This window comes from Lampris incognitus, chromosome 14 (assembly GCF_029633865.1).
Source record: "Lampris incognitus isolate fLamInc1 chromosome 14, fLamInc1.hap2, whole genome shotgun sequence".
NCBI lineage: Eukaryota > Metazoa > Chordata > Actinopteri > Lampriformes > Lampridae > Lampris > Lampris incognitus.
In genome coordinates this window covers 20544102-20561804 of record NC_079224.1, presented here as the reverse complement: position 1 = coordinate 20561804, position 17703 = coordinate 20544102, and the positions used below count along the sequence as shown (strand labels likewise).

The 17703-nt window shown below is 44.2% G+C and overlaps 1 protein-coding gene and 1 pseudogene across 1 annotated transcript in view; one reads left to right on the top strand and one right to left on the bottom strand.

Moving 5' to 3' along the window:
* LOC130124366 (vertebrate ancient opsin-like) overlaps positions 1–17703 on the top strand; it is a 134899-nt gene that overhangs the window by 27801 nt on the left and 89395 nt on the right. The gene's annotated exons all lie outside the window — the stretch shown is intronic.
* Positions 1668–7935, bottom strand: LOC130123771 (pre-mRNA-splicing factor 18-like; annotated as a pseudogene).

The window sequence follows — 17703 nt, the reverse complement described above, 5'->3', positions numbered from 1 at the left end:
AGACTACAACAATTTTCCACTCGCTTGCGGCAAGCAGCCAGAGACTGTAGGTTTTTTTGGTTTTTTTTGTGGGGGGGGGGATTCTGATAATCAGATAAGAGACGCTATCCTGTGTAGATGTACATCAACATATATGTGTGGAGGAAACTGCTAGAAGAAGGGCTAGGCCTAACGCTCGCCCGCACGTTACAACTAGCCTCACGGTGTGAAAATGTCGAGGAGTAGATGTCAGCCATGTCACACATGGAGAAGATTAGGGTTGCCAACTTTTTCACAACCAAGTAAGGGACAAAAGGTGGCATGCTACAGCGGTGTGAGTAGTGTTTTGTGAATATACAGTGTATTGTTTTAAGCCATTTGTCATAATGATGGCCAATCTCTTACAGTCAAATTAAAGATCAATACACGACTCTCATGCCTTGGCAACAGAAAGTTATTTCGTATGCTTCTAGCAACCTCTGTCTGTTAAAGGTGCCTTTACATGTGAGATTACAATAGGTAGCAGAGCTGAGCAGACAGAGTTCATTGTGGTTAAGGGCAATGGAGAGCCACTACTAGGAAGGAAGACAGCCATGAAACTTGGAGTTTTAAAAATAGGCGCAGTTATCGCAGTTGTGGTAGAGATAAGACAGTCACTCAAACAGCAGTATCCAAAGGTATTCCAGGGAGTAGGACAGCTGAACACAGAACAGATAAATCTGTACATAGACCTGAATGTAAAATCTGTGGCCTAGCTGCTCAGGCATTTGCCGTTCAACATAAGGGGGGCAGTAGACACCAAAATAAAACAATTATTGGACATGGACATTATTGAACCGGTAACTGCCCCCACCCCATGGGTATACCCTGTGGTTATTGTACCAAAAACAGACCAAGATGTAAGGTTATGTCTAAACATGAGATGTGCAAACCAGACCATTGTGAGAGAGCAATATCCAATCCCTACTGTGGATGAGATACTTCAAGGGGTGAATGGCTCGACAGTAAGCTAGACCTGAAATGGGGCTATCCACCAGCTTGAACTGACCCCTGAATCAAGAGAAATCACCACCTTTGCAGTGCATAAGTGTGTATGGATACAAAAGCCTAATACTTGGTGTATCTTCAGCTAGTGAACAGTATAAATCCATCCATCCATCCATTATCCGAACCGCTTATCCTGCTCTCAGGGTCGCGGAGATGCTGGAGCCTCTCACAGCAGTCATTGGGCGACAGACGGGGAGACACCCTGGACAGGTCGCCAGGCCACCACAGGGCCCACACACACACACACACACACACACACATTCATACCTAGGGACAATTTAGTATGGCCGATTCACCTGACCTACGTGTCTTTGGACTGTGGGAGGAAACCGGAGCAGCCGGAGGGAACCCACGCAGACACGGGGAGCGAACAGTACCAACACATAATAGCTAATTCCTTGGCTGGAACGGAAGGTGTTGAAAACATCTCAGACAACGTCATCATGCATGCAGCCGACCGGGAAATAAATAACAGACGCCTGCACGCTGTCATGATCAGACTGATGAAAAGGCTTGAAATCAAAGCCACAGTTACTGTTATGGTTACTGTTGTCTTTTCAGTGAGACTTCTAGGTTTAAATGTTCCAAAATCAGACTTTACACTCCAATTGCAATGATCATTGTGTTCACATTTGTTTATGTTATAAAGCATTGTATTCCACACATTTTGATGGGTCAGTTGAAAAGTGCTTCTGGCAGATGGTCGTTAATCTTTTCAGTCCCTGGATGTATTTCCTCTGCATCTCATTATTTAGAACATGGGCCACACGTTTAGAGATGATCTTCTTGTCCCGTATGAGTGTGGATGCCCACCATGGTCACACCAATGGGCCAGGGAGCATTACCAATAGTCATCTGCGGATATGTGTCATTTACCTTGACACATTCTCTCTCCAACATGAATTTATGTCTGTGATTGACTGTTTGATATCAGCTGGTAAGCTCTTCTTTCACAGTTTTCTGAAGAGAGGCTTGAGGTAGGTTTCAGTCTGTGACTGAGTAGCACTGCCAGCTTTCCCTGAACACTACGCTTTACTTGGTCCTCCCATCTATTCAGATCTTTGGCTCAAACACCCAGAAGAAACCTCAAAACTTTATCAATGATATCCTGGTCTCTGTTATTATCTCCACTGCCCAGAGTTTTTCCAAGAGCCTCTAATTCCTCTATTGTGTGCTCCTCATGCGCTTTCAGGTCATGTTGTGTGTCCATTTCTCCAGACTCTATTCCTCCTACAATTTCATCCAGATACTGCTGGTCAACTTTGTCCATGGTGGCTTCCAGGTCATTTCTTAACCTCTTGTTTATTTCAGGGCCAGGATCTCCTGAGTCTCTGGAAGGCATCATAGTCTGACTCTCCGAACAGTCTGAGTGGTTTACTGCGCTCTCTAAGATGTTGAATTACTCCCTGTCGTGACAGGGTCATTGGTAGCGTCTCCTCTGTGAGCTCCAGTTCCAGCACTGGATTTTATGAGGTGGATGGCTCATCCTCCTCCTCCTCAGCTTAGAATGTACAGGAGCATTGACCATGCCACTGCAGGAAGAACCCAGCTGAGTAGCCCTTTTTTTTTTATTTCCCCTTTTTTCTCCACAATTGTATCCAGCCAATTACCCCACTCTTCCAAGCCGTCCCAGTTGCTACTCCACCCCCACTGCCAATCCAGGGAGGGCTGCAGATTACCACATGCCTCCTCCAATACATGTTGAGTCACCAGCTGCTTCTTTTCACCTGGCAGTGAGGAGTTTTGCCAGGGGGACAATAGCACGTTGGAGGATCATGCTATTCTTCCCAGTACCCCCTCCCCCCTGAACAGGCGCCCCGACCTACCAGAGGAGGCGCTTGTGCAGTGACTAGGACACGTATCCACAACCAGCTTCCCACCCGCAGACAAAGCCAGTTGTGTCTGTAGGGACACCGAACCAAGCAAGAGATAACACTGGGATTCGAACTGGCGATCCCCGTGTTGGTAGGCAATGGAATAGACCACTACGCTACCCGGACACCCAGCCAAGTCGCTCTTTAAAATGAGAGGAAAGTTGCCAGAGATCACAGAGTCACACGCAGACATGGAAGTGCGTTACCAGAACATGGAAGTAAAGGGCAAGTCCAAACTGTATGCAGATGAACAATGAAGAGCACAGTATTCAGACATGGACGTAGGCGATACAGTTCTAGTATGTCAGGAAAAAGTGGACAAGTTCACTACCCCTTTCAGTGTGACAACCCACAGAGGCATAAATAAGACAGGGAATCAAGTAGTTGTAGAATCTCCAGAGGGAGCACGCTACTCTAGAAACACTACATTTGTTAAAAGATACCAAACCAATGGACCAACAGTCTCTCTGTGAGCAGGAGGAGACAAAGAGAACAGAAGACAGTACAGAGGACATTGATACATGTACCTGCACTGTGACACAGACAGTACCCACTGACACTAACACGGCAGGCATGACCAAGACAACCAGACCTCAAAGGGTTAAAAGACCACCCAATAGAATGTCTGATTACATCAAAGCCTAATCTGTTCATACGCAGTATGGGTGATGTTAATGTGTAGACAATAGTTGATGTTAAAACACGTTTAAGCACTAGTTGTTTGGATAGACAGGTTTTTAATATGTCTGTAAACAGACCAAAAAAAAAAAATCTTTCTGCAATGCCACTGTTGACAGCTGTTTTGTAAATTGTAAGTTTGTTTCCAAGGAAAAGGGGGATGTCATGTATTGGTTAGTTGTTTGACACCTGACAGTACCCGTAGTGAGGATGTCATGAGAAGACGAATGGTATGCCGAGAGTTCTTCTGATAAAGAAACCAAAGAGTTGAATACGTCTGTGTCACGAGTATGATTTAATTCGCTATGTCTATTGGTCTAATTGAAAGTATTGAGACAGGCAGACACAACCCCAAGCAACATAAAAAATAATGCGTTACTGAAGGCCTAGTACTTGGCCCCACAGTTCACTACTGCTTCACAGCATCACTAATCTTACACACAAACTCAGATTTGTGTAAATTAATCATTATTTAACATTTTAATCAACCAAACAAGTGTGATTAAACAGACTGACAACAGGCCATTTGAAGTAAGGCAATTGAATCTAGTTTGTGGTCCAGCAACTTTGTTGGGGGTTTAAGATTGTTGGTGGTACTCCAGTTGCGGTGTAGTTACCATACTGGGTATCAAATCACACTAACGTAAGGCCTAGTCTACAATTAGGATTATAATGGTTCAATGCTTATATTGAGGGATAGCTGATTTGATGACACAATTTTAATTAATTTATAGGATTGTGGTTTAGAGTCATTTAAAAACATGGCCTATATTTCGGGCATATATGGTAAATTACAGCTTTGCACATTTATTTCTTTTTATAGGGTCTCTGTTCAAAAAAAATGTTCCCAGATAGTGACTTTGCCAGCAGCTGTAAATGTGGAGAGACTGAATCCTCTTTGACCATTTATGACATAGCACCATACTGCAAGTCACTTCTGATGGACAGGATAAGGTCTCTTAAGAATGGATATGTTTTGCTTTTTGATGAAAGTTTGAATCATAAGACCCAAACAAAGCAAATGGACATTAATTTAACTTTTGGGACATTGATGCTGTGGCTACACACTACTTCTGAATTCATGGGCCACGCCACAGCAGAGGACATGGTAGAGGTCTTCCACAAGTTTACAGAGGTGTTAAATTACAACGGTCTTGTACAGCTTCCACTGGATGGACCCAATGTCAATGTGAAATTCCAAGACCTTATACAAACTGAAGTTGAATGAGATGTCAATATTGTGTTACTAAATGTGGGTAGCTGTGGCCTACATATTTTGCACAGGATATTTAAAAAAGGTGCAGATGCCTGAGTGGAATGTAGACCAGTTCTTAAGTAATGCTTATTGGCAATGGAAAGATTCCCCTACCCAAAGAGAGGATTATGCTAAAGCATTTGGAGAAATGTGTCCTCTTATGCCACTCAAATTCTGTAGAACAAGATGGGTAGAGAATGTCCCAGTTACAGAGAGACTGATCAAGATATTGCCAGACTTGAAGAAATATGTGAATGCAGTAGAGGCAGACAAATTCCCCAACCTGGAACTAAATCCTATAGTACTGTTAAAGAAGGGTGCAGAGACCCACTGATGCCTTCAAAGTTGGCCTTTCACTTGTCATTTTCAAAAGAGGTTGCACCTTTCTTGAATCTATATATCAAACAGACAGACCTATTTCCCTTTTCTGAGTGTGGATCTTTATAATGTTATCACATCAATTATGGATTGTTTTATCAAGCCTGATGTGATGGCTATTGCAAACACAGTATCACAATGGATGTCAGTAGAAGTTACAAACAAAAACAATCTCATACATTCAAGTAAAGTTCATGTGGGATTCTCTGCAGACAAACTGCTGAAGGAACTTGTGTCATCAAAGATTAGTGAGAAGAGAGAGTTGGAGTTCAGGATAGATTGCAGAAAATTATTACTGACACTTGCGGGGAAATTCCAAGAAAAGTCTCCACTACAGTACTCTCTTGTGCGCAACATAGATTGCCTAGATCCAAGGAGGATGACAAGTAATAAAGACTCATGCATCAACAAGTGGAAAACAATCCTCAAACTGCTCACTGAGCCCAAACGAGTAGATGAAAATGATTGTGATGACGTTCGCAAACAGTACAGGATGTTCATCAATGAGACTGTACCAAAGAAAAGGACATATTTCACTGACTTCAATCCTGCCATAGGCCAAGTAGATACCCTATTCTATGAAACACTGGTAGGAGAGCAAGTCTATGAAACACTGGAGTGAATGTTGTGGCACTCCCTCTCATGCTCTCACATGGAAATACAACAGCGGAGAGGTTTTTCAGTCAATAGACAAATAGATGTTGAAAACATGAAGGAAAGGGCTTACAGTGTGTGATCATTTGAGGTCAGTGGAGGAAATTGATAACTTTGTTGTAATTAAAGCCTTCAGACTGCATCCTCTGCGAGGCAGCAAATACTTCTCATCTTGAGGAACAGATAAGACTTAAGGGAGCAGAAAAACAAACCTTGAAAAGGAGCTCTCTCTGATGAGATCGATGAACTAAAAAAAAAAAGAGAGCACTCCTCCAGAAAGATGCCTCAGCCATGGAGCAATCTGCTGTGAACTTGCATTTAAAGGCAGAAAGTGTAGGGAATCTTACATTCATTGCACTGTCAAACAGTCTAAGACAGGCTGTGAAAGCTAAATGTGAAGAAATAAAAAGACTGAATGATGAACTTGATGACAAACAGGAAACCCTTCTGAGCATTTAACCCCTGAAAGCATAAACTCCTGGTTCTGTAGAGAACCTAGGTTCTATGAGCTACGGAGTAGTGCTATATTTACATATTGCCCTCTGACCTCGCCTCTGGCGACGCTAGGCTCTGAAATTCACCGCTCATGCGACAGCATCCCCTAAGCCCCGCCCACAACTGCACTTGACATGCGTCACCACATCACTCGTCAGTTCGACCCACCAAAGCCTCCTTCAAGGGACCTCAGCAGGCGAGCAGGAAAATATAGCACTACTCCGTAGCTCATAGAACCCAGGTTCTCTACAGAACCAGGAGTTCTATTATCGCTACTCCGTAGGGCTATATTTACATATTGCCCCAACTACGGAGTAGCGGCGGACTAATGCCCCTCGCCTGCCACCCGCGCCGAGGACAATAAGGGGAACAACACCTCACACCCAGTACTCAAATCCCCCCTTTGGCCGGCTAGTATATCGTAGAGGGGAGGCTCGCATAAGGGGGCGGGAAAAAAGAGAAAAGGGAACGTAACCGTTCCAACTTTCCATATACATATACACATAGGCTATAGTCTATATATAATATTATTTTTTTCATTTTATTTTAAATGAACTATGTACAAACGTCCGCGGTCCCGACGGGAGACACTTGCGTATGGCCGGAGCGCATTACGCATCAGTGCGCCTCGCTGTGCCAATCACAGCACCGGTCACTGTCATAGCAGACTGGTCAGTTAAGTAATGATCAACGAACGAATGTGGCTAAGACCACATTGCCGTTGACATAATAGACTCCATCGCCACACCAGCATAGAGAGCCACCGAAGCGGCTGTGCCCCTCGTGGAGTGCGCTTTAAACCTGGGTACTTCTCTACCAGCCCCCACATAGGCTTGGGAGATCCCGGAGCAAATCCAATGAGAAAGCCTCTGGCTAGACAGCGTCTCTCCTTTCCTGCCCGTCGCCCCGTAGCAGACAAGGACCTGTTTAGTCTTTCTGAAAGGACCAGTGCGCTCCAGGTAAACCCGTAGCGCACGAACAGGGCAGAGGAGATGGAGCCTCCTCTCCTCCTCCAAAGAGGGAGAGGGATAAAAGGCCGACAACACCAATGGCACCCGCTGGTAACGCGCGGTGACATGTTTCGGACGAAACGACGGATTCGGGTAGACTATCACCTTTGAACTGTCCGCGGCAAATTCGATGCCCTCCACCAGCGCGGTGGGACTGACTGTGAGCCCCAGGGGGTGGCGCGGGGCCAGCCGACTGGCTCTTGTCGTAGTTCTTGCGGCGCTTCGAGGCTCGACCTCGCCCCCCCTGCGGCTGGGGCTTCGGAGAGCCTTGAGCGCGTGCCGGAGGCTGCGCGGGACCCTTCTCTTTGAAGGTCTTAGCCAGCAGCTCCGCGTTGGCCAGGTCGTGACGGATCTTTTCCCGTGCTGGCTCATCCACACCGAAAAGGCCGTCCGTGTTGATGGGGAGCTTGCGGATCATCTTAACGACCCCGTCCTCCAAGCGACAGTCCTTCTTCCAGAACTCGCGCCTCAGCAGGACTGAGGAGGACAGAGCCGCACCCAAGTTCACCGCGGCATCACGGAGGAACGTGCCGATGATCTGAGAAGCCCTCCAAGCCTCGTCCAGGCGTGAGGCATCGGTGTCGTCATCCCCCTGGCTCTCACTGTCCACCGCCCGCGCCAGATGACCAGCTGCCAGACCAGCTGTGGAGATGGCCGCTGCGGAGCGGAGAACACTGAACCAGATGTAGCGCGCGTGGTCATCCATGGACGCTATGTCTGGCGAGGGATGTTTGATCTTCATCGCCGCCTCCTTGCTCTCCGGTTCGCGTAGCTTACCAGGGTAGAGTCGGGGGAAAAGAAATGTATCCACAGTGGGGGGCGGCATAGAAGCAGGAGACCAGCCAGCAACCGTCAGGTGGCTCTGGGTGTTCACTTTAACAGTGGAGCTCACCTTCTCTGGTTCCGGCCATGTGGCTTTGATGGACTCCGTGATGGGGGGGGAGGGCGGAATGTGCTTCGGGTCTTTGCGCACCTCCACCGAGGCAGAGAACGCCTGATCCATTCCGAGCGTCACCGAGGCATGGACTGGGGCAACCCTTGTGGTCCCCGTCGAAGCCAAGGCCCTCTCGAGGAAAAAAGAGAAAAAGTCGTCGAACTTTGCCTCCTCCTCGGACCCTTCCTCAGGGACTTGGTAGGAGCAAGATCCGCCATCTTGAGCAGCAGCCTGCGGAACCGCCGGTGGGCACATGTGGTCCTGGCTCCCAGGGAGCACAGCAGAAACCAACGAGCCCGGCCGGGGAGGGATCCCGATCACACCGGCACCAACCTGAGTGGAAAAGGCGTGTGAAACCCAGCTCGTCCGTCGACTGAGCGGCCATGAAGCGCACACCATGCATGGTGGCGCCTCTAGCCTAGCTGCAGTCTCCCGAACATGAGCCATGCTAGGATGGTCGCTGCAAAAAGGATGGAAATCGCCAGCGTCCTTCTTCCTGTGGCAACAACTATAAAACTCGGCGAAAAGAACATCGACGTCGACGTTAACACCAGCCATAGTGACGGAGAAAACCGCACTATTGTCAAAATAGAGAAAATAGCTAAGCTAGCTAGCAATGAAGAAAAAACCCGCAACAGAGCTCAGCGCGGCACGTCTTCCCTTGAAGGAGGCTCTAGTCGAACTGACGAGTGATGTGGTGACGCATGTCAAGTGCAGTTGTGGGCGGGGCTTAGGGGATGATGTCGCATGAGCGGTGAATTTCAGAGCCTAGCTTCGCCAGAGGCGAGGTCAGAGGGCAATACGTAAATATAGCACTACGGAGTAGCGATGATAGAACCATGAAGGCATTTCTGTAGAAATAGTACAGAAAAAAATCTAAGTGCATTTAATGGGTAAAAGCAAACAAACCAACAAAAGTAAAGCGATAGTGTGTATATGTGTAAGGGTAGTTTGTCTGCTGTTTGCTGCATTGTCAGAACGTCATGTGTTTAATGTTAATTGAAAGCATTTGATAGTTCAGAGCTAAGTTCTAAGTGTTCAAGGAAGTAATATCCGTGTAAATTCATTAATTGTGTTCCCATCTAAGAACAAATATCTTGCTCAAAGTTTGTTGTATAAGGGCCAGTGTTTTTATGAGGGTGTTTAGGCCGAGTCATATGTGATCATAATTGTACACTATGTTTAAGCAGTGAAAAGTTTTGTACTGAACACGTCTGTGAACTATCAAATAAACCTCACAAATTGACAGCTTTAAAATACTGTGGCTGGTTTTTGTCTGCTCAGCACAAAGGTGGCAGTTTTTCTATTACTTATAGGTCATAGAAATCCAGCTTTTTAGTGACTGAACGTGAGGGAAAGGTCAGGGAATTTGACATTTGACTTCAAGTGGGACATTTGACCCTGGAAATGTGAGGAACGCTTCTACATGTGCTGTCTCTTTTATGTGCACCAAGACCTGTGGTTTACACATACACAAAGAAAAGCTGAATGCAAAGATTGAAATGTATTTTGCCTATATATATTTGACACTTATTTTGCTTGTAATATATATATATATATATATATATATATATATATATATATATATATATATATATATATATATATATATATATATATATATATATATATTAACGTCAACTGGTTAACGTTGTCGCCCGCGGTGCAGGAGATACGGGTTCGCGTCCCGGCTGTGCTGTGGCGGTTCCCGCAGCTGCCCCCCCGAATTCGCTGCATTGGTGTCAGAAGTGGGATGGTGCGACCGTGAGGCCATCGGCAGCGCGTACGCCCAGAGGCGTGAGGGCATAGGGAGTTGATATGCTGAAGCGCGGGGACGTGCTTCCCGAAGGAGGCGGGTAGTGTAACGTGCACGACCCCTTACGGGTCGGACCCGTTAGCGAAGGGTCCGACCCTTTAGTCGACTGTTTAACGTTGTCGCCCGCGGTGGAGGGATACGGGTTCGCGTCCCGGCTGTGGCAGTTCCCGCGGCTGCCCCCGAGTTCGCTGTGCTGATGATTGCTTATAGCATGAAACAGACTTATACCTTATTTGTTGAGCACTATCCCTACCGTTGAATGTTTCTTTTAACAAAGTTATATATATATAAGTTATATATATAACTTTGTTAAAAGAAACATTCAAAGAAATATATATAGCGTTTTTTTCCGAAACTGTCAATGGTGTTATACGTGCTCAACTAATGAGGAGTGGAATATCAACATTTATTTTGCCTATATATATTTGACGCACACACACACACACACACACACACACATACACACACACACACACACACACACACACACACACACACATATACATATATATATACGTGTATATATATATATATATATATATATATATATATATATATATATATATATATATATATAATCCAGTGATTCACATAAATTCTTTATGAGACAGTACAAGCCTGTTTCATGACATAAGCAATCATCAGCTTTTCCTACTGTTGAGTGTTTCTTTTAACAAACTTTTATATCCCTCCTCTGTTGCTCGTCCTGAAATGTCTTCCTGTTTTCCCTGTTGTTTGTTTTTTTTGGTTTTTTTTGTTTTTTTTTGGTTTTTTTGGTGGGGGGGGGTTGTTCCTTGTCCGATGCGAGGGTCTGGGGACGGAGTGTTGTGTTGCTGTGGGGCCCACAGGAAGGAAGATTTGTGGTTTGTGATGGTGGGCTATGCAAATAAAATTGACTTGATACTTTGAGTCCACTATGTAGGGTATAATGATTCTCGCTATATGTCTTTATGCATGCTCATGAGACTGAAGAAGTCACTTAGATGAGTGATGAAAGGTTTCTCTCTCAATAAAGGTTGTATGAAGTGATTGAACTTTCTGTGATTCTTGCTATATATTCAGACAGTACTACAAGTGAGTAGTGACTGATTCTGGACACAGTCTTATGGCTTTTAGGTGAAAGCTGTCCTTTAGCCTGTTGGTTTGGGCCCAGATGCTCTGGTACCATTTTCCAGATGGTAACAGAGTGAATAGCGTGTTTTTGGGGTGGCTGTGATCCCCAACTATCCGCTGGGCTTTCTTCCTGCACCTCTGGGTGTAGCGGACCGGCATGGCTGGTAGCTCAGTCCTGATGATGTGTGTTGCTGCTGTCACCACCCTCTGCAGAGCCTTGTGGTTGACGCAATCTCTCAGTACTCAGACTGTTTAAAAAGGGAATCCTTAGTGATACAGGACCACCAAACCAATAATATCTTGCCATTTCATTTCAGTGTTTTAAAATGCTCTGGAAGGCATTTAGTAGTGAACATAATAGCTGGCTAACACCACAAAATAAAATCCAAGCTACAATCCTGAAGATACTCACATCAACTACATTTTTTCTTTTTAAGTATTTCCATCTGGTAACATTCTAACTTATACTACATATTTAAACAAACTTCAAATGAATGTACACACAGACTTCATACCATTTACATACAAGTACACAAGACACACTTGATATGCTAATCTCACTGTAATGTTGGTTAATCCTCAGTTTTAAGTATCATAAATGACTGATAACAATAATACAACGAAAAATGGCAGATGCAGGTCATTTTATTTATTTATTTATTTGATTATTGGCCATTGGGTAGTGGGGTTGAAGAGGGAAGGGCCCATCAGAGAAGTCAGAGCTTTGTCAGTGGGGGAACATCAGAGGCGAACAATCCTCAGCCTCTCAAAGAAGTGCCAGAGAGAGCCCTTCTTGCACCTGACTTTATGCTCTCTTCTTCTTTCGCCCTCCTTATCTTCATCGGGGGAGGGTGTTCCTGCCCTGGCCTCCTCCTCCACTCTATCAGGGGAGGGTGTTTCTGCCTTGGCCTCCTGTGCATTCTGATCAGGGGAGGATGTTTCTTCTTTTGCCTCTTCCTCTTTCTGCTTAGAGGAATCCGTTCCCTGATAGGAGGTCTTAGATGAAACTCTGTAAAGTACAAAATGCTCATCATTCTACTGTCGATATACTATAATACACACTACTGCTGTACACTGATCGTCTGACATTACAGCAAACTTATTTGATCTATTTCACCAATACACATGGCAAAGTTGTATACTTGTCTACAATGTGCATTGTTTCTTCCATCTACCACTAGAAACACAGTGATCATACCTGTCCTGCACTGCTATCTATGGAGCTGTCCTCATTTTCTTCCTTGGCCAGTACTTCTTTTCTCCTGCTCCTTGAGGACGGTGTCTCTCTGCAGGGCCTCCACCTGCTGCAGGTGTATGTCTTTGTCCAGGAGTATCGACTCCTTTTCTTGCTCCATCGCCTCCTTGGCAGAAAGAACGGCATTTAACTCCTCCTTTGCCTGGACGAGGGCAGCCGCCATCTTTTCTTTGCTCTGCGTAAGCTCTTCAGCGAGGTGTTCCACCCACTCCAACCTACCACCAAGCTCCATGGCAGCAGTTCGAAATAACGCCTCCACCTGCTGGAGCACATCTTTGTTCAGGAGGATCGACTCCTTTTCTTGCTGCCTGGCCTCCTTGGCAGAAAGCACAGCCTTTTTTGCCTCTTCACATTTGAGGTGACACTCACTCTGGAGGATCTCATTCTGACAGGAGAGTTCCTCATGATACAGAGCTCTCTCCTGGCAACATCTCTGGATGAATGCAATCCTTTTCAGGATGGCTCGCGAGTGATCTTCCACCTCTCTCATCCCCTCTTGCAATACAGTTGACTCCTTTACTTGCTCCATGGCCTCCTTGTCAGAAAGAGTGGCCTTTTTCTCTTTGGATTTTGGGATACATTTGCTCTGGAGGCTCTCATTCTGACAGAGCATTTCATTTTGATTAAAAGATCTCTCCTGGCAACATCTCTGGATGAATGCAATCCTTTTCAGGATGGCTCGCGAGTGATCTTCCTCCTCTCTCATCTTCCTCCTCTCCTCTTGCAATACAGTAAGGGGTATCTCCAGGGGTATCACCTTCATCCGAGCCACCTTGTCCATCCATTTCTTCATTTCCTCCATTACAGTTGGGGTTCTCTCCCTCCTCTTCTGTCATCAGACACTGTAATACAGAACAGCATCAGTTAAATCAAAACTTTTGTCAAGACTTTCTTAACTTTTATTTTCATTTCATAATGTATCATTATGTAATGCGTATATCATCAAATTGAAAAAAAAACAACAGTGAAATAAAAAAAACTAGGACCCCCTCGAAAATGAGATGGTTCATCTCATGGGGTTTATCCTGATAAACTTGTATCATCATAATGAGGACAGTGATGTTCACTATGTTTGCTACACAACTGATGGAAAATATCAATGACTATCTGTATTTAGATCTGCTCAACACATCAGTGGCAAACACGAAGTCTGTTAGTATCACTACAAGATATGTCTCACTTTGTCCCTCACCTGTCTGGGTTGGCCTGTTTCTACCTGCTGGCTGCCTTCCTGCTTACAGGACTCTTGTTTCAAACCAGCTCTTGTGTTTTCATGTCCCTGGTAGTGAACAACATCATCCTACTACATCTTTCCTTTCTTAATTCTCTCTCTGTGACTCTGATTCCGGTCTGTTCTGTCCATCGTGAATCTATCAACTGACTGTGCGTCGCCGCTGTGCGGCATTTTAAGCCATGCTTCGGTATTGTGACGTCAGAATCGGTCTGTTGAACAGAATTGGTCTTGTGTTATTTTGAAACCTGGGAAACTGACACCGCAGAATGAATTAAAATTATTTCAATAAAGTTAAAGATATCCAAATATTAAATGTGTTTACTATACAAACCTTAATTTACCTCATATTTTAGAACCTGTGGAAATTTTCTGCAGTGCAGGACCTTCCCAGGCCATTCTGTAGCTGAGCCGTCGCTTTAAGTATCCAGCTCCACAACCAGCAGGAGACACACAAAAGCCGACTGCAATCCAGCATCAATATATGTGCCTATATTCACACCAGGGATGTGTAAAGCTCTGGTTTCGGATCGAGATCAGCGGGCCAGTCATTTCAAAGAGAGCGGTTCAATTGACTGCAAATCACGAAATGTCGTAAGACTCTTTTTTTTTAAAACAGAACTTATTTATAAATTGCAAGATTAACCAACATCAATAAATCAACACCAATATATAAAGACATATATGCCAGGGGTTATGAGGTAAATAAAATATAAAATGAAAGAAAAAGGTATTAAAAAAGAACAAAAATAAATAATAGAGAGGTTCAGAAGTTCATATAGTTTACACATGTCTAGAGTTTTTTTTTACATTTTATTTTCAGTTTTATATTCAAGATACACACAAAATAAAACAAAACAAAAAACAACAGACAAAAAAACAAAACAACAAAAAGGAAAAAAGGAAGGAAAAAAAGCTGCCAAACATACAGTGCATCCGGAAAGTATTCACACCCCTTCACTTTCCCCACATTTTGTTATGTTACAGTCTTATTCCAAAATGGATTAAATTCCTTTTTTTCTCATCAGTCTACATACAATACCCCATAATGACAAAGCGAAAAAGATTTTGTAGAGATTTTTGCAAATTTATTAAAAATAAAAAACGGAAATATTGCACGTATATAAGCATTCATACCCTTTACTCAGTACTTGGTTGAGACACCCTTGGCAGCGATTATAGCCATAAGTCTTCATATTTGGGGTATTTCTCCTAATCTTCTCTGCAGATCCTCTCGAGCTCTGTAAGGTTAGATGGGGAGCGTCGTTGCACAGCTATTTTCAGGTCTTTCCGGAGATGTTCAATGGGGTTCAAGTCTGGGCTCTGGCTGGGCCACTCAAGGACATTCACAGACTTGTCCCGAAGCCACTCCTTCATTGTCTTGGCTGTGTGCTTAGGGTCGTTGTCGTGTTGAAAGGTAAACCTTCACCCCAGTCTGAGGCCCTGAGTTCTCTGGAGCAGGTTTACATAAAGGATCTCTCTGTACTTTGCTCCATTCATCTTTCCCTCGATCCTGACTAGTCTCCCAGTTCCTGCCGCTGAAAAACATCCCCACAGCATGATGCTGCCACCACCATGCTTCACTGTAGGGATGGTATTAGCAAGGTGATGAGAGGTGCCTGGTTTCCTCCAGACGTGACGTTTGGCATTCAAGCCAAAGAGTTCAATCTTGGTTTCATCAGACCAGCGAATCTTGTTTCGCATGGTCTGAGAGTCCATTAGGTGCTTTCTGGCAAACTCCAAGCAGGCTGTCATGTGCCTTTTACTGAGCAGAGGCTTCTGTCTGGCCATTCTACCATAAAGGCCTGATTGGTGGAGTGCTGCAGAAATGGTTGTCCTTCTGGAAGGTTCTCCCATCTCCACAGAGGAATGCTGGAGCTCTGTCAGAGTGACCATCGGGTTCTTGGTCACCTCCCTGACCAAGGCCCTTCTCCCCAGATCGCTCAGTTTAACTGGGCGGACAGCTCTAGGAAGAGTCCTGGTGGATCCAAACTTCTTCCATTTATGAATGATGGAGACCACTGTGCTCTTCGGGACCTTCAAAGCTGTAGAAAATTTTTTGTACCCTTCCCCAGATCTGTGCCTCGATACAATCCTGTCTCGGAGGTCCACAGACAATTCCTTTGACTTCATGGCTTGGTTTCTGTTCTGACATGCACTGTCAACAGTGGGACCATATATAGACAGGTGTGTGCCTTTCCAAATCATGTCCAATCAGTTGAATTTACTACAGGTGGACTCCAGTCAAGATGTAGAAACATCTCAAGGATGATCAGTGGAAACAGGATGAACCTGAGCTCAATTTTGAGTGTCATAGCAAAGGGTGTGAATACTTATGTATATGCAATATTTCAGTTTTTTATTTTTAATACATTTGCAAAAATGTCTACAAAACCTTTTTCACTTTGTCATTATGGGGTATTGTGTGTAGAGTGATGAGAAAAAAAAAGGAATTTAATCCATTTTGGAATAAGACTGTAACATAGCAAAATGTGGGGAAAGTGAAGGGATGTGAATACTTTCCGGATGCACTGTATATGGTTATATAATATAACTTGTTTCACAACAGTTTTCAAGAAATTACACAGGTATTACAAGAGTACAGATAAAAGGTAAAGAGTACCGGGTTGCATCATTATAGACTGTAATTAAAGAAACGAAGCCCAGAAGTTACAGACCCATCGCTCTCCTCAACTTTGATCAAAAGTTGGTTACAAAAATACTAGCTAACAGATTGGGGAGGCATATTTAATCAATTATACACCCTGACCAAACAGGGTTTATCCCAGGTAGATTCTCATTTTGCAATGTACTTAGGCTTCTGAACAATTTATATACCAACCAGGTCGGGGACCCTGGAGCGGCCATGTTGTCCCTTGATGCCGAAAAGGCATTTGATCAGATAGAGTGGTCCTATATGTTTGAAACACTTCAAAGATTTGGGTTTGGGGATTCCTTTATTGCATGGGTCAAAATACTGTATCTCTGCCCATCATCCTCTATCCTCACCAATAGTGACAGATCTGGGCCTTTTGACTTACAACGTGGGGTCAGATAGGGGGATCCTCTACCTCCCTTACTTTTTCGACATAGCACTTGAGCCCCTTGCAATAGGAATTAGGAATCATTCCAGTATCAGAGGTATTGGGATTGGAAACCTGGAAAGCCGTGTGAGCCTGTATGCTGAAGATACATTGAACTATCTCACCGACTCAGATTCCTCTGTTTCTCCCTTGTTAGATTTTGTTAAATCATTTGGCAAACTCTGTGGTTACACAATTAATTGGGGTAAGAGTGAGTTCATGCCACTATCGGACAGTATAGATTCAGATTTCCTTAATGCGTTACCATTTAAACTAAAGTATGATCATGTGACATATCCAGGGCTCATAATACCATGAAATCTCAAACTCTTATTTAAACGCAAGTAAATATGCTCACAAAGCTTAAACTGAACATAGAGAAGTAGATGATCCTGCCATTATCTATGGTGGGGCATATCAATGCAATTAAGATGGTGTCTCTCCCCCAGATTTTTGTACTCATTTCAGAATCTTCCAATCTTTCTGACGTCATCATTTTTTAAGAAACTGGATATCTTTCCATTTGTTTGGGGATATAAAGCTCATCGCATAGCTAAAGCACATCTGCAAAAGCCAATAAACGAGGGAGGCTTAAGCCTTCCTGTATTTAGGAACTATTATTGGCGAGCCAATGCAAGGGCGTTGATTTACTGGCAATGGGGATTCCCAGATAAGACATCTCAGAAAGGAGGCATCTCCCACTTGTGGCGAAGCATTGAAACTACAGCAGAAAAAAACTTCTTTTTGTACTCCACGTTTTTTTTTCCAAGACAGAATCCCCTGATAAATTGATTGGTAATAATTTCATTCTAATAAACTCTCTTAGGATACTGAATCAGATCAGATGTGTTAACAAACTGCCTAATGTCTCAATATGCTCTCCTATATGAAATAACCATTC